Raw genomic sequence first — 26,996 nt, forward strand, 5'->3', positions numbered from 1 at the left:
GGCGAATGCGTTTGTTATTTTTCAACTTTTCTTGCCTCCAAAAATATATCTAATGTCTCTACAATGTGAAACCACCACCTCTTGGATATATCACGATTCTCTATTTGATGGAGGAACGCTATCTTCACTATTGGGAATAACTGAAACTTTAATTTCATTCGGAGCTTTGTAATATCCTCTATTCTCCCCTGTAGCAAAACTTTCACTTTTGATGACATATGGCTATCAACAGCAGGTTTCAGAGCAACATTTCCAAGTGTATTCATTCTCTGGTTGAGGGCTTAACCGAATCTAAAATATACAGTTGGGCATAATAACTTTACCATGTTGAGGTGCATGAAAGTGGTTTTTTCGATGATATATGGCACCAGGAATTTTAAAACAATAGGGTTTGAACCTATAGCATTTCTAGTATATGGCACACATAGAAGCAAATCTAAGACGGTTATATGTATGTATGTTTGCAAAAAAATTTTGAGATAATTGGTGGTTCCCGTTCTGGATATCTTATTTCAGCTTCTACAATTTTGCTATTGTCATAGTAGTGCACGGATCCTCCTCATGCGTTCCTTTCTGCTGGAAAGGAGAATCCACTGCAGAGATCGCAGCAGGCTTCCATTGAACAGACACTGTGTTGCTCAGCGAAAACTTCGAGTTCACAATTTCCTGCTTTGTAAAGAGTGTTACGTGAACGTCGTGCTGTATTACTGTTGTATGCCTTTCTTCGCGTACAACCATTATATCCTCAGGTCGGACATGTCTAGAGTGTGCAGCATCTTGCGTTCTTCGTGTAGTCACATCCTGTTCTGGCCCTTTCACTCGAATTTGACGATGATGCTGAGAGTCTTGTGTCCTTCGTCTACTTGGAACTTCTTCATATGTTTATTACTTATATTCTGTTTTATTCTGTCGATGTTTCACTTGTCTGAAAAGCTTCCTAATAGTTTCTGCTTCCGGTACTTGGGAACGCTAATTCTCTTGGTTTCCTGCCTACCTGCTGAGCTTTTTATTGGTTTTTTCTTCAGTTTCTTGAATGCGAAAGTTTTCTTGTCAATGTTCTTGCCTCCTAAGTACCCTAGTCATTTCTTCTTTAGTTTCTTGAGAATATAAATTTTCTTATCGTTGTGCTTGCCTCTTGTGTGTCCTTGTCGTTTCTCCTTCAATTTTTTGAGTACGTAAGATTTCTTGTCGTTATACTTGCCTGATCAATTTTCTAGTGGTTTCTTCATTTTCTGTACCTTAGCGAAACCTTTGAGCTTCAGTTCTTTGTCTTCTGAATGCATCTTTCATAATGCTTCTTTTGCATTTTCGTATTTTAATAAATTGAATAGCACCGTACTGAAATAATAGTTCAACTAAAATACATTAAATACCTATAAAAAGTTTAAATTGTACTAAAAAGACTATATAATGAAAGAAATTAAATTATTTGCAAATAAATGTATCAAAATGCACTGAAAAATTGAAAATAAAATGAACTATTAATTTCATGTACTGTACACAAAGTTGCTAGCTGCAGCCAAAGCAAAATTTATAGGTTTTACAAACACATTTAAAAATACATAAAAACGTTTTAATATGAATGAAATCAGTTTCTTTGCAAGCAACAACCAATTCCTAAATATAATCTTTTCCAGCAAAGCTTTTGACACTTCAGGTTAATACGTATGACGTCATAATTTAAATTTAATGTAATATAGACACTCTCAATATCAATTAAAGTATTAACGTGGCTCATGTCGTGTCAATTATCCTAACCTGCAACATAAAATATGCCAACAGCTGCAAGTTATTTAAAATTTTGGCATTGCTATTTTTATTTCATACTTTGTAAAACAAAGTTTTGATTAACAAACTCTGCGATTTGAAAGCAAGCAGTGGTATCACTTTACGAAATAAATCATTTTTACCTTCGAGGCGCGAGACTGTTGCTACTTAGAAGAATGTTTGCGAAAATTACCGTTTTCAGAGGTTTTAATTAATATCTCGGCTGATTAAAATTGTACGAAGATAAGGATAGACGAAATAACTCCCACGAATTTTGACTTTCTGAGATACCTTTCTCAAAGCTCAGCTCCCCCGCCGTTCTGGAGAAGATGATGTTACAAACAAACAAACAGAAGGACAGAAATTTTAATAGTATAGATCAGGCAACCCGCAACGTTTTTACCCCTAAAAGCACATGCTAGAAAATTTGTTGGATGGCAGGCACCATTTACGTCTTCAAGATTAATTTATGGTTGGATAGGGTTAATAATACATTCACATAAAAAAGTGATCGGTCGCATTTCGCTTTGTGCTGGTATTTTTGTTGGACGCATTTTCTGTTTGATTTAAAATAAAGAAACGTTCATATACCATTTTATTGAAAACTAAAACATTTTTATTGTGATCGCACAGTGGCGGGCACACGTTAAACGATCGGCAGGCACTATGGTGTCAACGGGTATAGGGTTGGGAATCCCTAGTATAGATTAAATTTGCAGACATAAGTGTATTTATGTAATTAATAAAAATATTATCCTTTGTCGGAGAAAGGTTTACACACAAAATAGCCTTGGTTGCGTTCTTTCATTATACACTTCCTTTAAGGTGGCAAAATCCACCTGTGATTTTCTATCATATTAACCTAAAAAAATTAACCTTCCATTTATTTAATTACCCTACTAGAAGCAATATCTTTGTTTTCATTTACTGTACCATGCATTCTAGAAAAAACACATAGAATTTTTTTTTTTTTTTTTTTTTTTTTTTTTTTCTCAGTAAGCAGTCTAATGATTTACTTTTCTGTAACATAACCCATTATAACTCCAAAACCAAGATCCTTAGAATTACTCAAAATGTTCGTATAGTTCAAAACGTTTTCGGCAATTAATCAAAGCTTTTCTTTCAAATTCATTTACAAGAAGATAAAAATATTCCAGTAATATCATATTTTTAATTTTCCTTGGTACAAAAATTTGTCTTCCGGCTTAAAGTTTGATATAAGAAAGAATTTTTCATGTATGTATTCCTACAATTTTCTTTTCAATACTAAAGTTCGTATATTATGTTTGTTCCAGATTCAAGACAATTTCTTCGGCGCTAGTATTTTGATCTCATTTACCTTTCCATCGAATTTCTAAACATAAAGGTAAGCTGCATTTACATAAAACGTTATGTCGGGACAATATATTTTGATGGCCTGTGTTGGAAATGCTTCCCATAATTTCAATAGGTTGGGTTAGGTTAACTATAAGTTCAGGTTAGTACTAACTATAGGTTAGTACAACGGACATCGTAAGTTTCACCACAGCTGACGGTGTTATCGGTTGTCTCGTTTTATGGTGGGACTTGGGCAGGTGGGGATATACATTAAACGCTGTATACACGCAATGGGTATAACAGGACTACATCAAACGTTTGTTAAGTAATGCGTTAGCCTACCTGTGCTGGGGGAGCATTTAACTGCGCACGATACAGAGGCGTAACTAGGGTATTCAGCGCCCGGGAACAGATGTATTTGTACTACTCTAAGTATGCCACTGGTACGAAAAGATTGCATGTTTATATTACCGGGCAATTTGTTGCTTGGAAATACGTAATCTTAGACCCTTGTATTACATGTGAGTTCTGTATGTTTTGCTTTATTTTTGCAGTGCTTTTACTTTTCTTGGGGAGTTGCGCGTTGTAATGGAGTTTTTAAAGAAATCTTGTCATTTTGAACCACAAACTTTATAATTCAAAACTTACAGAAAAATTGAAAACATTTCAAGCGCGTGCATGTTCAAGCAAGGATATGTTTATGCGCGAGGTTCCTTTACATTTCTTATGGAAAATAATGCTACTAGCGTAGTAACTCAAAGGCGTTAAAGCTTGCAAAAATAAATTAAAAACGTAAAACAACGTTGAGATTCACTGTTGAAGAAGGAATTTTGTATCAAATGATCGAAGCGGTGTGTTCGTGTTTCGGGAATGGACGTGCGATGTAAAGAACAGGCTGTAAAATATTCGGGTTGGAAGTATTGGAACAACTTTTATCGTTGAATTTCTCCTTCTTCAGTTTTTATGTGAACCGATTTGTGAAAGAAAACAAAAATCGAGAAGTCAATATTACTGCGCTGAAGAATTCAAAATGACAATGCAAAAGTAGGTATCTCAAACTGGGCAGACACTATTCGAAGAAGGTCTATATTTTTTGAAAAATTTATGTTCACCATCCTCGTACTTCACTTTAGGTAATATATAAATAAATCTGGTTGTTGTGCACAAAATGAACTTCGATAATACATTTTCATTTATATAAAAGAATTGTCACACAGGTTTCTTTCCATGCTACTGCAATCAATTTTTAACTGGATTTTGTAAAATATAGCAGTTTAAATGTACTGACTAAAAAGTACACAAAGTTCGTAAGATCTCGAATCAACCATAACTGACATCTTGCATGAAGGCTAATTTCTGATTTTTATAACTGGGTTGAAGGTTTATAGAAATTCCGAGAAGATTAAATGTGTACGTGTTCCTAATTACCAAAGAAGCCTATTTAAGGCTTTTACATAAAATGAAATATAAACTCTTTATAAATTCTGTACTTTTAAGAAATTTAGGGGCTAATCGTAATCTATTGTTTTGCATTAAATATTTCTATTGAAGTAAATTTTTCCATTGATGTAGTATGCGGATGTAGATTATGAGTAGTATGCAGATGCTAATATACCCATTATCTGAAAGAAGACATGGAGTTTGTGAAAATAACTGCATACAAGAAGAATTGTAAAATGTTATTCCTTTCGTCAGTTTTAAACTAAGAATTCTAACATTAATGCCTGTAAAAAGCCTTTAGCAATATTTTTTCACTCCACGCGTATGTACTGAATTTTCCATTGTTACTGATAATTGCTACATAAATTACAAACTTTTTAAAATCATTTGTTGAATAACAAGATTTTGCGTTTACTTGAGGCAAGAAATAAAACAACTAACTGCGTTCGAGCTGATAATCGAATTTGAATCTTCCAGCAAGCAAATGCCAGGTGGATGTGATTATTACCTCAACACAACAATATAGTATATCTTCAAATTCTTATACATGTCATTCCCATAATAGACTTATTTATTTAAATGTATAAGTTTGTTATACAATGTGATTTATGTTATACAATGTGATTTATGTTATACAATGTGATTTAAATATACTATAACAATGTTAAATTTAATTTCCGTCTTCGTTCTTCTATTTCGTGTTAAGAGTGCATGTGTAATATGCATTCTTTTAACATTTTAGTGATTTTAGTTTATTATTAACAATAAGAAAGTTTATTAATTAAGCGCACATATCAAAATCATAAGAAATACAATTCTGTTCATAATGTAAAATTTCTGATTAAATACAAAAATGTAAAATAAATAATGCAAAAATAGATATATTATGTAAATAAATATAGAATTGAGTTCTATTTCGTTGTGTAGGATTCGTGAAGAATACACATTTTAGAAATTTTAAAATAAGACAGAAATGATTTCCATCTCAAAATAAATAGGAGGTCAGTCATTGGGAAAAATTCTCTTTAAAGAACATTATTAATTTAAAAACGAGAAAGTTTAAACTTATAAATAATTTGAAACATAAATAATTCAGAAATAAAACGCGAAAATAAAAAGTTTACAATGATCACACAAATTATACCAGACAAAATGCTTCAGCTGTAGGAAATAAAATTATGTTGCTACCTCACACTTAATAGCAATATATTATACCATAGCTAAAGCTTTTAACCTGTAGCTATATTTTACACCTATACATTAGATAACTTTGATAATATTTTATTTCAATCCTTAATTGAGATCTTTAAAGCTTCTATTTAAGCGGAATAATTGGATCGTAATTTAAGTGTATAATATAAATCAAATAGAACTATAATGAACGTTGGACTTCGGAAAAAAATAATGTTTCCTGATTTTAATTTAAGTTGATAAATATCTTGATTTTAAAGCAATTTAAATATGAGAAGAAATCATTAAGAGTAATATTTCGCATCGTAAGATAATGCGATGCAAAAGAACCAGTTAAAATCTATACTGTATATTGTGCGTCCTTAATTGTTTTTATATTTATTTTAATTGTACAGCATTAAAATATCACTTACCCAAATACTAATTATTTAGTTCCTTTATATATTTTCCACTTTATCATTATTAAAGTCATTTTAATTTGCTGTACCGAAGTTATATTTAAATAAATAAATAGAAAATAATAATAAAAAAATCTGAAAAGACTCAAATTTTAAATTATGTCCAAAGGGGCGTTTTTATAACATTTTGTGTGTTATCTTTATATATTAAGTACTTTGTTTTTCGTACTTAAACCATAAAATTAGGTTCAACAGCAATATCGCAAAATAACTTTAAAACTTTTTTTTCCCTCTACTGTGTTGCCATTGCTCTCTTTGAAAATGTTTAGTTTGTTGATAAAAATTAGTTGATGTGTTACAAATAATGAAATCGATAATAAAACACATTTTAAAATCAAGTTAGCGCTTCTACATACCCATATTCTATGGAACATTACGTTATTCAAATTTTGATGGCTTTAAATACCGTTGTTTTATCACAATGCGAGAAACACACATTAATTCATGCATATTCTTCATTATTTAATTTCTTTAAATCTAATTAAATTAACATGAACATTTTAAACATAATTTTCCAATTTATATTACGCTAGCAGCTTACGAGATCTTTTTTATTTTATTTCTAACATAAAATAATTTTTGGTTAGGACATTCAGCTTGCCTCTCAGATGTAAAATGATTAATTTATTACGAAGAAAAATTAAAGAAGTATATGTATATGTTGGTTAAATTTGGGGAGAAAATCTGAAAATCAGAACTATGGTAGGAAAGAAATATTTTGTATATGAAATATTTTTATTTCTGTTATTAAGCCTGACCATAAACTAATTTAATCATTTCCTTCATACGTTCAATAGCAAGGTAATAAATTTATCATCTGTCCTAAGCATATTTATTAAATATTATTTATTTGCAAATTTATTTCAAATTAGTTATGATTCAAAAGTTATGATTTCAAATTTTACCTATGTTATTAATCATATATTTGTTAAATTTAGTTATTTTACCAGATTATCGTGTTCCTCCCCTCTCTTATTCGCCATTACTATTTTCAACACCTCATCGTAAATATATACGTAATTTCATGCTCAATACCATAGATTTCTAAGGATAGTTATAAAAGCAGTATAAAGTAATTTCAATTTTTTCAGGAATTAAGCTGAAGTCTGAATAAGGAGATTACAAATCTCTTCTTAAAATGTTATGAAAATTATATTTTAAGATTTTGGTATTTTTTAGTTTTGAAACTTTTGAGACAACAGTAATAAGGAATTAAAGCCTTCCCTTGTGCATGCTATCGTGTTGTAACCGTTAGCTTATTCGGCTAATATTCGGAATATCCGAAGGTCGAATTCCGAAGAGGGAATGCCGTGTTGCTGTTTTAAGAAAACCTAGTAGCTCTACAAACTGTTATTTTTAATGGTAAAAAGTTGTCTGAAGTTATTATATTACAGCAATTTGTGTACCGTTAGAAAGGTTTTAGTGGAGATTTTCAGACATTCTTGAATACAATCTCAGGTCACATCTAGTTATGCTTACAGGAAATTCATCGCTCATGCATTTTGGAAAATTCTATAATTGCATATGATAGAAGATTTTATTTTTACGTCAGTTTATTGGAATATATCTCTTTGAAATACTTTAAAAAACGTTTGATATACACTGCATTCGGCTAATAACTTTTATGAATGTTTGCAAAATTATTGTATTTAATAAAAGGTTTTAAAGGACATATGTTTCGTGCATAATAAAATATTTTATAAACTTCTTGACTACTCTTTAACTAACTACCTTTATTACAGTCAGAAATAACACGAAGCTTTTACAGTGTGAACATAATGCGAAAGCTAATTTAACTTTTGTTCCATTACAGTTTCATTTTTATTAAATTATTTCGACAATGTTTTCCTTATGTATTCCATGGGTCATGTGTTTTACTTGGGTTATTTTTCAATATATCTCATCCTACAGTCTCATTTCGCAAATTGTATTACAGTAATTAGTAACCTTGTAATGGAACTAAAGTGCTAACACACTTTTCAAATCTTTAAGAAAAAACGGTAACTGAATTCCTCAGATAATTAGAGAACTTGTTTTCCCCGCGCGGTCTTCATACATCTGAAAAGCGTATAATCGTCTTTCTATTGATAATTTACGAGCCAATCACAGTCTAATGTTCAAAGACACGAAAAAATGGGCCACTCAGATTTGATTGATGGAATTTGAAGTTTCATAAACTGATAGAAATTTGCAATGTATTTAAAATGAACTCCTACTATTTAAGGATACTTTTATTATTTGATCTCATTTACGTGGAAACTCCATCTGGGTGAAAATTACTGCATGAAAATTAGTTAAATGAGTGTGAAACCTTATAATACTTTTCATTAAAAGCACAAAAAATATAAATATAGATACAAATAAATGAATAGATAAGTAAATAACCATCGAAGAAATTTCTCTCATACATTACTGGCTTTATTTCAAGTTTTATAATTTGCTTTTGTTGCTAAAGCTGAATCCTTTAAATTAACTGTACTTTAAATGAACGTTAGTGGCAGTAATAATTCAGTTTTAGTATTAGTGAATAATAAATTAAAACAGCGAATTTAAATATAAAGCTTCTTAAATATATAATAAAATGTCCCAAGCATTTTTTATGTAGTATTTAATTTCTACCTTCGTTATAAGAAAACAAAATTTCTCAGATGAGTCGCAAAATCTCAAACACGTGCTGTAGTTTGCCTTTTAGATTAATTTTTTTAATGAATTTAAATAACTTTGCTTTAAAAATAGTAACAATGATTGGGAGACTTGCCCCAATCATTGTCACTACTACAGAGTAACTACAGAGTCCATCTGGGCTTAGATGATAGAAACGGGTAACTCATTCCATGCTGCTTTAAGTCTATGCTACACTTCACCAACCGTATTGGCAGTAATGTATGAGAGAAAAATGTCAATTGCCTTAATAGTACGATATTTTTCTGAACCTACTTTATTTTTTAAGTTCAATTTCAGTTATTAAACAGTCAGGGAATTTTCATCAAAACTCTTCTTTTCAACCTTCAAACACTGTTGCTCATTAAAATTGCAACACCTTGAAGGAAAACAAATACAAAAACGATATTTGTTGTACGTAAACAGTATGGCATGAATACAAAATGATTAAATTTGTAAGAAGTTTGAAGTTTTTACAGGGGAGCGAAATTATTAGAAACAGTTGCCACGCCTGGCAGCTAAAACGACCCTTACCGGGTTAGGCACAGAGTCCAGCTGGGCTTGGATGATAGAAACGGCCAACTCATTCCATGCTGCTTTAAGTCTATGCTACACTTCACCAACCGTATTAGCTGGAGAGGGTTGGCGAGCCAGTCTCTCAGCAACCCATCTTCGTTTGCGCAGATGTTTTCAATGGGTGACAGATATGGAGACGTGCAGGCCAGGGCGGCAATCGAATACCCTATGTATCTAGGAAGGTCAGAAAAAGACGTGCGACGTGTGGTCTTGCATTATCTTGTTAGAAGATGGCGTTTGCCAGGTCTGGAAGATAGGGCACAACCACTGAACGTAAGACGTCCAATAAATAATTTGGCATCAACTCTTTGTTTGCGTAATTTAAATCTCAAACTGTAAAATGTAAGTCAAATAGCATAACTGTTTAGCCTACATTTTTAATTTAGTGTATAGTATAGTGATGAAATATATTACGCAAAGTTTTATATTACTTATTGACAAATTATATTTAATGAAGGTGATAGATACATGGGAAACTCGGGCTTTAAATAAGTTGTTTCAAATTAAAATCTGCCGCATTTCTTTACATAATTTTCTTTAAGGACGCAGCAACCTAAAAAGTGCAGAGTTAAATACACATTTTAAATTTTACATTATTAAGCTGCTGGATAGCTACTTGCAATGCGCTGAATTTTCTCAAATCTCTGGAAGAAATAAAATTCACACTTTTTACTTCACTTAGTTACGTTTTTAGCACTTACAAATAACTCGCGTTTAAGAACAAATTTGCTGAATATATTACAGAACTTTAAATGTCGTATCTTGCGATCAATTTTAGTTCCTATTCTTTCCGAAACAAAATTATTTCAGTTATTGCAACATTAAGCAGTATTCAGTCATCTACAACGTAATTAAAAAAGTACACTATGTAATATAAACTACTTTGCCGGTCGAAACTTTGGAGACAGCTGTGACCAAGCATCGAACAATAATTACTTACACGCAACAATAAATAACGGTAAGCAACGTTTATCTTTCCTATGATTCTATATGTTATAATAATTACTAAATGTCTCGGGAAGTCTCTTTTTTCCGCACGTTTGCTTCCTGTTTGATTTAATGTTCTGAAGTTACCGGAAGCGTTCGATGATAGCGGATGCTAACAATGAATAGCTAGAGACTGTTAAACTGGTGTAAGTAAATGAGTTTTCTGCATATTTTTATGTGTCTTACCTATGCAGTGTGTTACATTTATGTACATTGAAATATGTCTCTCTCTATATATATTTTTTGACTAAATTCAGCTTTAGGAAATTTTTAAGAATAAAGTCATAATTTGTTTAAATTTGCTTTTTTAAAATTCTTCTACAGTATGCTCCATAGAACTTCCTTTTCAAAGAGAAGAATTACGGCAGTGATTTATATCTTGTAGTTTTGCTGTTGAAGGTTAATACAGGAAAAATGTGAATGTTGGAGTAAAATGCAAAAAGGAGCCAAAATTGTATTTTTTTAATTACATAAGAAGTATATTTAGAAAAGCCTTTATACATTCCTTATAAAACACATAGTAGTTATAACTACAAATGCGCAGAACTCATCTATAGTTTACAGACAGTAAAAGGTTTAGTGAACGATTAAATACAAAATCAGAAAATTTGACGCAAAACAGGGGGCGGCAACTTTTTTTACTGCATCGGAATACTTTCGATATGTAATATTTCTGTGGACACAGCAGCAAGCAGTGATGAAATGTACAGCCATGTTAAATCTTCTTAGAAATAGCTACCGTCGAGCTGCATAATGAAATACACATTTTTCTTTGAAGTAAATTAAACAAAATTGTTCTTCTCAGCATTAAAATGATGTGTCTTCTGCATCTTCTTTTAATTTTTCATGGCTGAACTCTGTTGAAATTCGAAATACAAATCATAAAATGACGAGTTTATGCACGAACAGAGGTTGCGAATGCAAAGCGTAGTTTGTTGTGGATGAACAGCGTGTATGAGAATAATGTGACAGAAGACAGTTTACTGAATACGGAAATAGATATTTCTAGCCTTCGATAACTAATTCATCTAACTGAAACTCATAATTAACATCATAACTGAAATTCGTACAGTTGTCAAAATAGCGAAGATAAAATAAGAATTTTTGTTAAAATTATTAAGTAAAGTTAAGAGCATTTGTTGGCCAAATATATAAAATTTGGAATTTAGATATTTGAATATTGGGCGCTTAAGAATTGCTTAGTGGGGACCGCATTGCAGACCCCTCATAACAACATATCATACGAAATGAAATGATGGAAATTTGAGATCAAAATGAAATATTACCAATTATAACAATGAAGTGTCTAAAATATTTGTCCAGGAGACAAAGTATTTAATTTCAACAAATCCGAGTTATCAAATATTTATATAGTTTTATTACATTGTAAAACAAGACTGGGACAGGTAAAAGTGGGCGGACACCGCAATTCACAGCGGTTCATACACATATAATGCCGCTGTATCAACTGTGCAGTTCCGCTCCAATTTTAAGGGGGAAAATCCTGAGAGCAATTCGAGGGTTTCTGCCTGCTTTCCTTAACCCCAACCTATCGAAAGGATATTAGGATTGTCTTGCATTTTGAGTACCTACTTGCCGCGCAGATGCTATACACTTACGAACATCCATGCCTTCTTCGAGAATTGAACCCAGACCCACAGAGTGTTCACTTATTTTTTCCTCTCGATTTTCTGATGATAAAATTAATAAAAAAGGGGGTGATATGGTACTAAAATCAAACTCTTAACAGATTTTGAGCGAATTATCACTTGGTGCGAAGCAATAAGAGAGCCTTGGAAATGTTTTAAATATCTTTATTAAATCGTAACTTTAAAATAAAATGCACATCTCGTGTTTACAAATCGACAGTCACTTTTGGCGATGTAACTTAAAGTAAGAGTCAGATTCAAATTTAAGCCTGGTAATCAAGGGCTCACAAACACATATCACATATGATGATATCAATCACATATGATTTAATGCGAAGTTGCCTCAAAACTTCTCACCGGCGGAACAATTTCAATCTCAGTAGCACTAACGCAAAGCCGAGGAATTACACTCTTACCATAACTAGCGATGGTTAGTGAAATGACCTCGAGAGGCAGAAGCACACTTTGTCTTACAATACAAAACCGACAATTTTAATACTTTTAAACTGATTTGCATTCTGTAAGACAGTGGAAAGCAGAAGTAGCAGAAGAGATGAGCTTATAAACTACTGCTTCCATAAAATGATAATAACCCTACAAACAAATGTAACGTTTTTTGAGATAATTAATTTATAAAATAGAAAGATTTTACCGATAACTAAACTACGCATATTGAAAGATATTGAGTTTCCTTCAATTTTAGATAACTTTGTTTATTATAATTTTTAACATGCACAGGTTATATTATTTTGTATTATATACTAATATAATTTTAATATTTGTGTTGTTGTTGTGACTTGTCTCACATGTCCAACCGTGGCAAGGAGTTCAAAACTGAGTCTGTTGTTGGCAACATAATTGAGCGCCATGCAGGTGATAGTACGACTTTGCTCTTTCACCCCCTGTTTTGATAAAGAGAACCCCGGCGGAAGGGTCTGAGGTCTCCCACCCGTCTTCCCATACCACAACCTCTCGAGAGGAGTTTCGGCCCACCGCTTATTTAGAGTGCCGCCATGCCACACAGACATTATATATTTACATTTACATTTACATTGACGCCTTCTCCGGGAATGGAGCCCAGGCCCTTCGCTAAAGCAGCCGTCGTCGCTAACGACTATCCAAGTTGGGTGGCATCTTAATATATACTTGTTATGTATAATATTTCATTCCCATTCACACATATATACTATCCTTGATTCAATCGAAAAATTGGTAGCATGCATATTTATTCCATATCCAGGAATCTAATTCAGAATTCTCAAAACTTCAGTTATTCATATAGTTTCAAAAAAATTTCTTTTAATATTTGCTGGTATTTTTTTCTAAATGCTACGTTAACGGGGAGTTTTTAGAACATTTTTAGTAGGATAATTAGACCGTTTAATAAATACGATCGCTGATTTATATGGGGTCTGGTAAAGGAAATGTAAATTGCATATAATACAAAATGAGTACTGTTCAAAGATGAGTCTACTTTCTCTCTCATTCCTTTTCTTAGGAAATATATATATAGAAAGCGGGTTAAGTCAAGTGTCCACGAGAAGTATGGAGGTGGACTGGTAGTAGTTTAGACCGTAGTATTACACAAGTCCCCGAGAACACTAATTGTATTTTATAGTCATATACCCACCAAAAGTGTTAAAACCCATATAGTGATGGAGCAAGTCCAGTAACAATCAAGGCAATACAGAGATGAAAGCTATCAAGTTCATATTTATGATTCAAATGCCTCCAGATACAAGAGCACAAGGATTAGACTTGCAATTTGTATCAATATGATCTCCTCTGCTTGTTTATTCATGGCGTTCTAGTCTTCAATCTGAATACGAAAGCTTGTAATATGCAAACAATAATGCATCTTGCAAAGTTTTCTCATTATCTTATATGGCGTTAAATAGTATGTGAGATTTGCTGCAATAAAATAACACAAATCAAATATGGGATTGTGGTGTTGCACTTCAGTATTTAAGATGATTAAGCATGTTGGTGTAAGGAGGCCTTGGTATCCATTACTATGGAAGGCCCGCAATCCACCAGCAAGAGAACGTTACTTAATGAGATCGTTATAAAACTGCCGTCAATAGAGAAAATAATATCGACATTTCGAAAATTTTAAATATTTTAACTACACGTTGTAAGGATCTTAAGTTTTACTAACGTTTATTTTATTTTAAATCTTTACTATCACTTCTTATTTTCTACTTCCGGCCAGAATTATAAGCGTTAAGGTTTTTATGCAAAGTTTGTCTGGCGAACGCCAAGTATTTAAGTTGTGGCTTTTTGCCGAGCGAGAGAGAGGAAGCAGTGAGTCAAAGCAGGCCGCTTACCTTAGAAGTTACGCAGTTGCTTGTTGCCTTCCAGGCCAGAGGTTTTAATCCTCTTGATAAATTTTAAACGTATTGTAGTGTTCACAGTTCCCTGTACTACATACGCTTCCTGTTAATATAAGGCCAATCTTCCACGTTTATTATTCTAAAGTTAAATTAGAGTTTAGTTTTATTTTTATACTTTTACGTTTTGACCCCAAGTAGCGGGTCGGTGTATTCCAAAGTACGGAAGTCATTGTAAATAGAGAAAAATAAAGGGTTTTGTATACCCTTCTTGTGTATCCTGTTTACTTCCCACAGTTTTGAACATAGCTTTAGTAAGCTCTCTGTTCCGAGTCAGGTCCTTGCATGTTCCCAAAGAAGGTTAGAAGGAACATTGAACCTGATAGTGGCGCCCAACGAAGAAGAATAACCATGGCCGAGTTTCATGAAGAACCTGTGCTGCCTGCAGAAACGGCTCAGAATCCAGAAATGCCAGCTGCCGCCCTGGAAGGATTTGGTTACATCGTCCAGACCATGCGCGCTTCGATGAAACCAGAAGCAACATTTAATGGAAACTCACCGGTAACCAGTTTTTTGGAAAAATTGGATGACCACTTCATGCTCTACCCCGTGCACGAGTTTCAAAAAGTTACCTTAGCTACCAGCGCTTTGAGGGGCCAAGCGCTTAACTGGTTCAAATGTATAGGCAGAAGTCTCTTGGGTCAAGCAGGAAGTCCCACCTATACTTACGAAAATTTCAAGACTGCCCTACTAAAAGCCTTCCCTGTTGTAAGGGATCGTGCGAAATTAGAAACGGAACGTTTTAGTATATATCAACAAAGAATCGAAAACCTCTCTAGCTTTATTTTAAGAAAAATTCACGTCTTCAAACTCTTGTATGGAAACCGTCCGGATCCTGAAATAATTCAAGTGATTTTGCCGAGGTTACTGCCCCAAGTGAAAGACTTTATTGAATTAAGAAATCCGACTACACTGGAAAAGTTATTTGAGCTAGCAATCCAGTTTGAAAGTAGAAGAACGGCGGACGTCGAAAGAAGACGCCAATATCAACAGCGAAACCAATTTGGTACGCCAAGACTACAGCAAACTCAAGCACACGGCTACGGAGGCAAAGCGAATCAGTGGGCAAGGAAACCCGAGCATTCAAAAACAGCCGGCGAACGTCGACAGTTTAATAGCAACCCAGGAAAAAGTCTCAAGGCCAGTGGAAAAAGAAGGAAAGCATGGAAAGGAAAAATAATTTAAACTAAAACGGATTTCTGCTGACGAGAGGGTGCGGAAATCCGAAGGCCACGAAAACCCCTCTTCCTACAAGTTAAATACAGTAATGGTGAAAAATTTGACTCTTCCGAAGATTGAAGTGTTGGTGAATAATATCCCAGCCACCGCACTCCTGGATACAGGCGCGCAGTGTTCCTGTGTGGCAGAAGATTTTTTTAGGAAGTATTTTCGCAAATACCGCATATATAATTCGGATAATAAGACAGTGTTAGCGGCGCAAGGAGAAAAATATAAGTGCATAGGTAAAGTACCGTTGTATATCCGTATTAAGGACGAACAAGTAAAGGTGATGTTTTTTATAGTAAAGAATCTGCAAGCACATATAATCTTAGGAATAGATTTCCTTTCAGACGCACAAGCAACACTGGATTTTAATGAAGCGTCCCTTAAGCTGACAATGAAACCAGTGCGTGCAGAAAAGGCTGAACCACCGATGTTAAAACTTGACCACCTCCCTAATGACGAGCAAGGAAGAATCCGACAAGTGGTAAGTGAATTTGCTTCGTTATTTAGTGATATTCCAGGATTTACTCAGGTTACTAACCATAGTATTGACACCGGAGATGCAATGCCAGTTCGTCAAAAACCATACCGGTATGATAAGAATAAGGAAAAAAATTATAGAATGGCATATTACCGATATGCTACGTAAAACGATCATAACGCCCATCTCAAGTAGTTATGCTAGCCCGGTGGTTTTATGTAAGAAAAATAATGACTATCCTTTGACGCATCCAAAAAGGTGGAGATTCGCTAATTATTACCGTATATTAAACTCCATAACTAAATATCCGGTATATCCGTTACCGATCACTGAAGAAATTCTAAGGAACATAAAATCAACCAAATTTATGACGACTTTAGACTTAACGACTGGTTATTTTCAAATAGGGGTTAGGCCTGAGGACGTGCCTAAGACTGCTTTTATAACCAAGTCTGGCACTTATGCATTTTTGCGTATGCCGTTTGGCCTTTCAGGGACCCCGGCAACATTTCAGCGATGCATGGACATTGTGTTAAGACCTGTTCTTGGAAAGTCCACATTTATCTATTTAGACGATATCATTATTACTAGTGATAATCTCGACCAACATGTACAGGATTTAAGACAGCTGTTTTCTTTATTAAATGAGGCCGGTCTAAAAGTTAATGTTGAAAAGTGCAAATTTGCAGCCCCTGAATTAAAATATTTAGTTTACAAAATATCTCAAAAAGGAATCGAGACAGACGAATCAAAAATAATCGCTGTACAAAAGTATCCGACTCCAAACACGGCAAAGAAGCTCTCTTCTTTTCTAGGACTTTGTTCATATTATACGTCCTTTATAAAAGATTTTGCGGCTATCGCTGAGCCATTGTTAAAATTAAAAAGGAAAAAGGCAAGATTCTCGTGGACGGCCGAAGCCAATAGTGCTTTCGAAAAATTAAAACAAGCATTAACGCAAGCCCCTGTGTTGAAATTTCCTGAAAAGGATGAGAATTTAGAAATTTCAGCGGATGCTTCGGATTATGCGGTAGGAGCGGTACTTTCGCAAAATCAGCAGCCCGTGGCATTTTTTAGCCGAACTCTAAATCAAACACAAAGAAACTATTCCGCGACCGAGAGAGAGGCACTTGCAGTTCTGTTAGCAGTGCAAAAGTTCCGAGTCTATTTTGGAAAGGCGCTGATAACAGTGTACTCTGATCATGCGGCGGTAACTAGATTGTAATCAGGGAAAAATTTATCCCCAAGGTTAATAAGATGGGCACTCAAGCTGCAAGAATATAATCTGGTAATCAAGCATACCCCCGGAAAGGAAAATATCGTAGCAGATGCCCTATCAAGAATTAAAATAGATGAACAAGGTAATACCGTAAAGGTGGCAATGCTCACAGCATGTACAATAAATTCCCGAGAAACTGTAATAACCGAACTGGGTAAGGATCCTGAGTTTGGAAGCATTTATGAGTATTTGAAGGATCCTGAAAATTTTAGCCACCAAGATATTGTGGCGATAAGAAATAGGGCGGCCCATTACGAACTAATAGATGGTCTATTATTCTATACAAAAACTACGAATTCCAACAACGAATTTCGACCTGTTATCCCAGCTAGTCTTAGATTAAATATCCTGCAGGAGCTCCATGACAGCCCTTTAGCTTCTCATGCTGGTATTCGAAAAACTATCCAACGCGTACGCGAGGCAGTCTACTTTCCTGAACTGCAAAAGTTAACAAGGGCGTATGTCCAGTCCTGCCCAACATGTCAAGCAGTTAATTATATTAATTTCCGCCCGGCCGGGTTTCTAAATAGTATTAAATCCGAATTTCCAAATGAAATAATTGGCATCGATTTATTGGGCCCTTACCCAAAAAGTCAGTTAAATAAAAGTCGCTATCTCCTTGTTATGGTTGATCATTTTAGTAAATGGACCGAAATTGTTCCCTTAAAACGAGCCTCTGCGAAATTAGTTACTGATTCTATTTTAAATAAATATATTTTAAAATACGGGGCGCCCCTAAAAGTTATATCGGATAATGGTCCTCAATTTGTAAGTAATATATTTGAAGACATGTGCCAAAAACTGGGCATACGTCATTTAAAAATGGTCCCGTATCGGCCGCAATCAAATATAGCGGGACGGGTCAATAGAAATATAGTGAAAATTATCCGTAGTTATGTTAAAAATTTTCATAAAAGCTGGGATAACTATGTCAATGAATTTGCTTTCGCCCTTAGGACCGCAAAACATGATAAAACGGGCAAAACTCCTGCTGAGTTATTTCTAGGCAGAAAGATTATAACGCCGTTAGATAATTTATTTTATGTGCAACAAAGAGCCCCAGAATTTAAAATGGGTGATATAGAAAAACTAATTAAGGAAGCAAAGAAGAATACGGAAGTAGCATAAAGAAAACAGAAGCTCTATTATGATTTGAAACGACGGGGAGTAACTTATAAAGTAGGGGATGAAGTTTTAAAAATTAAGTATTCACTTTCACCAGAAGATAAGACTGCCAAATTTTTTCCACGATTTGTAGGACCATATGTTATAGAAAAAATAACTCACGCTGTAGTAGTGTTAAAAGCCAGAAATGGTGAAACCTGTTCCGCAAACATTGATCAAATCAAACCCTAATTCGATCGTAATAAAATGCAAATATTTTCAGATCTTTTGCAGGATCCGGCACGGCAGACACCGCAGGCACAAGCTCCAGAGGTGGAAAAACGACAAGTACAAGGGCAAGCCATTAAGAGGCAGGAGCAAGTGAAAAGAAAATTTCCCCGCTGAAAAATTGAAGGTAGCAAGAAAAAGAAGCCGTTCCACCGTCCAGAAAAGAGAGTTCACGAACACCCCCAGAATGAAGAAGGGAGAAGGACGACGTATGTGAAGAGAACCAGGAGAAATGACGGCAACTATAACCCGGCTCTAAAACGGAAGATCTACTCATCCGACAGGACTCTCCGCAGCAAATGCCGCCGAACTGCGGAAGGGCCATCAACGGCGGAGGAAAAGTTACAAGGAAAATTTGAACGGCCAGCAACGAGGTCCAAGCAGGAACACGAAAGAAGGTTCCCGGTTCCGCCAAGACCAGCTGCCATCAAACGGCCAAGACCACAAGCAGAGGAGAAAAAGAAGGTATTCAAGGGTGACCAAACTGGTGAAAAAAGGAAGCTTCCAGAGGAAGGCATTGAAGGGCGAGCCCGTACAAGAAGGAGGATAAATCAAACTACTATCTGCAATACCTTTAAGGACTGGGCCCAGAAAAGGATGTCAGAATATCACAAAGATAAGTAAAATTTTATGTTACTTTGCAAACTTAAGTTAATCTTTCATTCTTACTGCAAGTGGCAGATTTCAAGAAGTTTTACCTCATGCGAGGTCTACCTTTATCGCCGAAAGGGCGAGAAATGAGTTGTTACCGATTTTGGTATTATGTTTTTCAATTACTCGCGCGTAAAACTAAAGTTGATGTATAATAGCGTTGTGTAAAGACTTAAATATTGAAAAAAGTTATTGTATAAATTTTATTTAAAACATTCTAGCAAGAGAGAAGTTTTAGTCTGAAAGACTTTTTGAAATGTAGTATTTCAATGTAGAAAGAATTGGCACTTGCTTTGAAAAGAATAGAAGTTAACAATGTACTACTAATGTATGTTTTCAAATGTGTAAAATTAACGGCATGTTGATATGTTCTTATATACAATGTGAACTGTTATTTTAAATGTTAAGAAATACCGTGATATGGTAAAAGTGAATGTTAAAATTTTTTTATTCGTGTGACTGTAAAAAGACTAAAGCATGGCGAATATGTGTTAAAGGTTGAATGATGTAGTTAGGCTCTCTGACGCTACACTTTAGAGTTAGACACTTTCAGAATAGTACCTCAGGGTTTAGAGTTGAAATTAGGGTGTGTTAAGAGGTCTTGTTATGTTGAATTTTAACACGTTAGTGTTTTGATTGTAGGAGGAAGTGTGGAACACGTAGACAGAAACACATTCGTGTTTGGTGTTCTTTTACAACACATGTATGTCAGAGAGCACGGGGAGAGATAATTAAAACAGTCATGAATGAAATAAGAATGTTAAGAGAAGTATAATTATACATGTTACTTGCCATTTCATTGTGTAACATTTCATTAAACTAGTTTTCCTTCCAGATCTCTGGAAGGAACCAGATTTGAATAAGAGTTCCTGTTTAGATGCAGTACAAATGAAAAAAAAATTGTGTATCCTGGGAGCTGCTATTGTAAAAACAAATTACTTTCTTTTAAATTTCTAGTTTCTAGCGAAAAATATTTGTAAAAGATTGGCCTCGCGTTAGATTCTAGAGCTAAAAGTTTTCAACAAGGTCGTTTTAGACCTCAGTTTCAAACTAATTAACTCTGGCGGGAAGTATGTAAGGATCTTAAGTTTTACTAACGTTTATTTTATTTTAAATCTTTACTATCACTTCTTATTTTCTACTTCCGGCCAGAATTATAAGCGTTAAGGTTTTTATGCAAAGTTTGTCTGGCGAACGCCAAGTATTTAAGTTGTGGCTTTTTGCCAAGCGAGAGAGAGGAAGCAGTGAGTCGAAGCAGGCCGCATACCTTAGAAGTTACGCAGTTGCTTGTTCCCTTCCAGGCCAGAGGTTTTAATCCTCTTGATAAATTTTAAACGTATTGTAGTGTTCACAGTTCCCTGTACTACATACGCTTCCTGTTAATATAAGGCCAATCTTCCACGTTTATTATTCTAAAGTTAAATTAGAGTTTAGTTTTATTTTTATACTTTTACGTTTTGACCCCAAGTAGCGGGTCGGTGTATTCCGAAGTACGGAAGTCATTGTAAATAGAGAAAAATAAAGGGTTTTGTATACCCTTCTTGTGTATCCTGTTTACTTCCCACAGTTTTGAACATAGCTTTAGTAAGCTCTCTGTTCCGAGTCAGGTCCTTGCATGTTCCCGAAGAAGGTTAGAAGGAACATTGAACCTGATAACGTAAGGGGATTAATGTAGGAGACATAGGCTGTTTTCTATTTTAAGGCATTAAAAAAACCTTTGGGAACTTACATTAAGGTAGTATAATGCACATAAATTAATAACAAAAATAATAAATTAATCAATCAATAAATTTCAGCGGCGCAAACAGAATTCAGATATTTATAAAACAATATTTATTTTTTTAATATTTTATAGTTCTAATGAATTGCTTAATCGTTCTTTCAATTCTATCAATGAGTAATAATAGTACTACATCATTTCCAAAAGGTGTTAAGTAGAGTACAATAAATTTGTCTTATTTTATTACAGAATCAATATTAATTAGATTAAGTAATAATTAATAAGATCAGTATTAATTAGGTATGTTAACAACAACAACAAAAAAAACACTGAAGTTAATACTCATTTTAAACCCAAGCAAACAAGCTTTGGCTTTTTCTAAAAATCTCCTTCTTCAAACTTTTGGGTAAATTTTGAGTTTTATTGTGTAACCTACTTTTACGTAAGACGAATCCCTTTTGCATTTTCTGAACATCTGCGCATGTCAGGGTTAATTATTCCAAATTTCGATTTCGTAAACATAGTGAAAAATTTCATAAGCATACTGAAACATATTGGAGCTTTTATAAACACACTGAATTCATGTTCAAATTAAAATAATTTTTTGATTTTAAAGCATAATACAAAACTATCTACACTTTTCCTTACCTTTTATAAATGAGGAGTTTTAACAAAACTTGGAAACATATTATAATGTAAAATAAATTTATAACTGGAAAGCTATGTGAAAAGAATTTTAAGAGATAAATATGTATTTCTAACATAAATCATCTTTGGATTTCTTTCTTCCAAATTCTATATTTAAGTTTAACTTAACGTAAAAACACTTTTTTATTTTGAGTAAATGAATATGGATGAAACCCCACTGGTCATCGGTTTTTCATCCATATTTCTTTCAAAATATCTTATGTATAGCTCAGTTATTCTTCTCCAATATGAGCATGTATGTACACTTCAAAGCAAATATTTCTCTTTATCAGCGGATAATATGTCCAGTGAGGCTTAAACGAAACACTTAATTTACCTCCCACCGGCGTAAAGCATATGTGCACTGATTGATAGTAGGCTAGCAGTTACGTCCAAACGCAACTTCTAAACTCTGGAGTAATGTTTAAAGTAATCAAGTCGGTTTGACGAGGTACTTAAAATGCCAATATCTTCCAAGACTGCGGGGCTTAGAGAAAACAACGTAGAATTGTTATTCACTGTAATCATGAATTTTCGACAGCTAGCACTTTGTTTGAATAACTAAAATCCTTTTAATGTAAAATAAAAGAATACTTCGGTTTCTCATCATTAAAATGTGTTTAATATATGCAAATTGTCATTGTTAAAATATATTTGATATACGTTAGTTTATTAATTCCAAATTTGTTTTATATAAGAGTGCACATATACTTACAATATTTCTAATATATTCTGTAGAAATAACTTTATCATGCCTAATCGAGTATAGAGGTGAACATAGAAGATATGAATGCCTTTTAAGAGATTTAACAGACATTTTTTTGTATTAAGATAATAAATAGTTAGTTTCCTGTCAGTTTGTTGTAAATGAAGAGCTCAAATAGCACTTCTGTAATGGAGATCAGCTCGTTACAAAGGAACATATGTGAACGCAGGAAAAGTAGATTTTATTAACGTACTTTTAGTTCAGTAGAGAAGCTTTCAGTGATGTATATCACTATCACCTTCTTCATTTACAACTAAATGAATCTCAAGTAATACAAACAGAGCGAAAAATTATCTTGCAAGAAGCTAAAAGCTATACCCTCTGTAATAAAACAGGAAAGATCGCATTAGTTTAGTTTACTTGGATTAGGGCGAAACTCGTGAGGGCTTCCTTCTTAAGGGAAAGATGCTTTCTTGAAGCACGCTGTGTAGAAAATTGGCTCATATATGGAAGGGGGAGAATTAAATAGTAAAGCAAAATAATGAAATGAAAGAAAGCATGTGGTGCTATCTAGGAAAGGAAAATTAATGAAAATATGTATATATGATTTGGGAAGGAGCTTATCATTGACACATATAGAAAACATTTAATTAAAATGGAATGCTTAATGAAATTTAACTTCATCAGCTAGTCACGCTTTCCTATTTCAAAATATGTTTTATATGTCTATTTTGAGTATTTGTTTCATTAATGTGCATGTTTCGCTTGTAGAATTATTAGATTTTTTTTTAATGTGCAGTTCCGTTGCCGGGACTCGAACCCTGAACCATTCGAATATGCGTCGAGTATGCTTCCAATTACATGACAAAGGCATGTAGAAAGGAGAGGAAAATTCCTTTATATACTCCCCCTTTTAAAAGGACGACTGGGGATTAGGGTACCAAGTCTCCATATCCTAGTGGCGACGAATTAGGGTCCACCACCTTTTAGTTCAGGGGCCACTTATAGAGTCATTAGGGTTTCTTTTAAGCAGCATTCCTGAAAAACTTGCAATCCTTCATCACCACTTTTTAGGAATATATTTTAAGAAATGATTAAATATTTCCATTGAATAATAAGTATTTAAATGATATCAGGGTATAAAAATATTTTGTTTTATCCGATATTTACTGACAGACGTTTTGTAAAAGAATAAAAGAGGAATCAATATAATGAGCTTACGAATGTTTATCGATCCGACTTGATTAATAGGGTGGATAACGATACCGCCGGCCCTATAACTGGGTTTGGGTTCGAATTCGAAAAAGGTGTGGGTATTTATAAATATAGTGTTTTGTGGTACGGGAAGAGGTTTAAAACACTGAATAAGACCAAGTCCCGTTGAGAGTTAGGCGATTCCTAAACAATACCAGGTATTAAAATGCTTTTGGGTTGGAATGGTGATAAGCTAACGTATCCTTAACTCGTGGGTGTCTGGTTTCAAAACAAAAATATAGGAATTTCTTTTGTCTCTATCCTTGCTTCAGTGAAAAGGGTAAGCTGGAAATATGTAATCCATCCTAGAAAACGGAATATACTTAATTAAATGGCGGTCAGATTCTGATTCGGAACTGTCACAATGTTCTCTTTAGTTGTAATAACAGTTATTTTAATTTTTAAATCTTTTCCTGAATTCTCTTACCTCCCCTCGCATTTCCTCGCCAGGATCCAAAAGGTGGGTGAAAGCATTTTAACTGTTGAAACGAAAAGGTTAGGCGTGATTTCACTAGTGACGTTCGCGTTTGCTATTTAGTTCTCAAGCTGTTTATCTTAGTAGCGGTTACGTATTCTGGCCGTCCAGTTAGTGTATTGCCGGTGTAGGTTTCTGAGTCTGCCTGCTAGGTTTAATTGAATTGTGTTGTCTAGCACTACCTCATTACCTTTTATACATTTATTGTTATCGTTTAAGTTCCCATCGCAAGGGGACAGTGTTTTTATGTAAGTAAGTTTTGTAAGATTGTTAAGTCCATGCCTTCTGTTATGCAATTTGTGATAAATGAAGGGTCTTTTGAACCCTTCCTCCGTTGTGTTCAACTTCACGCTTATGCCTTACTAACTTTAAGTACAGATTGTCCCTTAAGTCAGTAAATATTTTTAAAATCATAAAAATTGAAGTAAATGGTAGAACCGAACGTGGTTTCCGAAAAAAGGATTTTGTTTTTTTTGGGGGGAACAAAGAAAAATAGTTAAAAGTTTCATTGGTAGAAGGCGCTCTACGAGAGTAAATACACATTTCAAGGAAAACTATACTTATTTTCATATAGGTAGCTATTTATAAGCATATCACTCTTATTCTATGTGTCTGCCACCACCATAAATTACACTTTGACAGGTATTACAGCACCGTTAGCTTCAGGTATATGTTTGTAAGCATACCACTCTTATTCTATATGTCTGCCACCACCATAAATTACACTTTGACAAGGTATTACAGCACCGTTAGCTTCAGCATGTAGAGTATCCAAATGGATACAAGAGATTTCGTGATGATCCTTTAACTTCACCAAATAAGATGCGCTTTTGTAGTACACTCTGGACTTAACATAACCCCAAAGCCAAAAATCCAGTGGAGTTGAATTCGGGGAACAAGGTGGGCACTCATTTCTACACAGACGGCTAACTGAATAATCGCTTTGGATAATTCATTGCTCTGGCTAATTAATCGCTCTTCATTAAGAGTTCTTCTTATGAAAGTCTTCACTTTGGTTGTGATATGAAGAGCTGCCCTTCTTGCATGAATATCACTGTGACAAGAACATTATGTTCCCCTTAAGTCCGGTATCACTGTTTCCTGCAGCAGCTGCAATTATCAATTTCTAATAATTGAATAGGTCTTCTAGCCAGGTTTTACACAGTGTTCTTCAAAGAAAAAAGGACCCGCAATAATAGACGCAGTGAAACCACACCAAAGAGTTAAACGCGGTGGATGGAGCTCTTCAGTATAGACACATGGATTCTCCTTTGACAGATTATACGGTTATGCACATTGACTGTTCCATGCAATGAAAAATAAGAATCATCTGTCCACAAGATATTGAAAAGCCATTCTGGATCATCATCGATTTCAACAAAGCCCAGTTTACAAATTAGTATATCTTAGCTTTGTCGTTTAATAAGAGCTTATAGACTGGTAGCAAATTGTAGACGTACAATTTTAAAAGGATGCAGAAACCGATGTCGTGCCACTTGTTGTGTGCTACTTACTGCACTTGTTGATTGTGTCCTTATAGTAACAATCTGCGAAGCCACATCAGAAGTATAGACCTCTGATAAATGTGGTGCATCACTTCGATAGTGAAGAAACATTTCCGTTTCTTCGAAGCCTCGTACGAGGGAAATCGGTCTGGCAAGAGTGATTGGGCTTGAATCTTTTTTCCACCCCTTTTGTCTCCGAAACCTTCGTAAAGCTTCAGTCGGATTTCCTCGGCTGAGGTAAAACGACTTCACTAATAACGTAACTAACTACTAATGTCAGCATCACAATTGAAATTTTATGTGTGAGAAAGTAGGAGAAAAAGTCAGAAATGAGTTATTCATCGTAAAGCCTGCAATTTATAGGACAATGATTTACATATATCTTGTTACTGAGCCTGTGCAGCGCCCTTTGTCGGCGAGAATGTTGTCTATTTTTCTTTTCTGTAAGAAAAATCCCCTTCAGAGAACACGTTCTTCGCAAACAGCGTTCAGTTCTACAAATTCCTTCAATTTTTATCAATTTTAAAAATATTTACATACTTATGGGACTCCCTGTAAATCAACTCCATTTCATATTAACTAAACAAACAAAATCTCGCAAATAAATAAAAAATATCCATTCATTTTTATTTATTTGTTTGTTTCGTTTAATTATGTGTAAGTTCAGCAATGAAAATCTTAGTTAGGGTATTTGAACAGAGGAATTTAAGTAAATTAAAAAAAATTCTAAACTCAAATTCATTTTCATCAAAAATACGTTGCATAAATACGGAGCATGATTACACATTTTAGTACGATTTCGGCGCCAATTAATTGACGTTTAAAATAAGAATATTTTTCATATGCATTTTCATTTCTGATAGCTTTTATTCTGGGCTATACGGCTGCATCGCAATTTCCATGACTTAAGTGCTTTTTATAAAACCTCAAGGCTAATGATCTCCATCCCACTTCTACTTACTTAGTAGTCCATTAATCGTGGTTGGTTTGCGCTTGGAAAAGGTCTTTTTAAGATACCAAAGGCACAATAGGCCGCAAGTGAAAAGTCAAGGTACTTAGGAGGAATACGTAGAAGTCTTACAGCGAATACCTGAATCAGTTTTCATTTTTTAATGTAGTGGTTATTTTCGAAGTATGCATTGTTGCATTTGTCTTCAATAAGTTTCTTTCTTTGAACGACATTGCA

At 34.2% G+C, this 26,996-nt stretch overlaps 1 long non-coding RNA gene across 1 annotated transcript in view; it reads left to right on the top strand.

Moving 5' to 3' along the window:
* The first annotated feature begins 3,058 nt into the window (after positions 1 to 3,058).
* The window catches only part of LOC118183699 (uncharacterized), a 342,152-nt gene continuing 318,214 nt past the window's right edge, over positions 3,059 to 26,996 (top strand). The window contains exon 1 of the long non-coding RNA XR_004757279.2: positions 3,059 to 3,133. This is a non-coding gene — a long non-coding RNA (uncharacterized LOC118183699). The remainder of the gene's footprint in view (positions 3,134 to 26,996) is intronic.

This window comes from Stegodyphus dumicola, chromosome 5 (assembly GCF_044657685.1).
Source record: "Stegodyphus dumicola isolate Sdum_Otavi_A_Nest chromosome 5, ASM4465768v1".
In the NCBI taxonomy this organism is placed as follows: Eukaryota; Metazoa; Arthropoda; class Arachnida; order Araneae; family Eresidae; genus Stegodyphus; species Stegodyphus dumicola.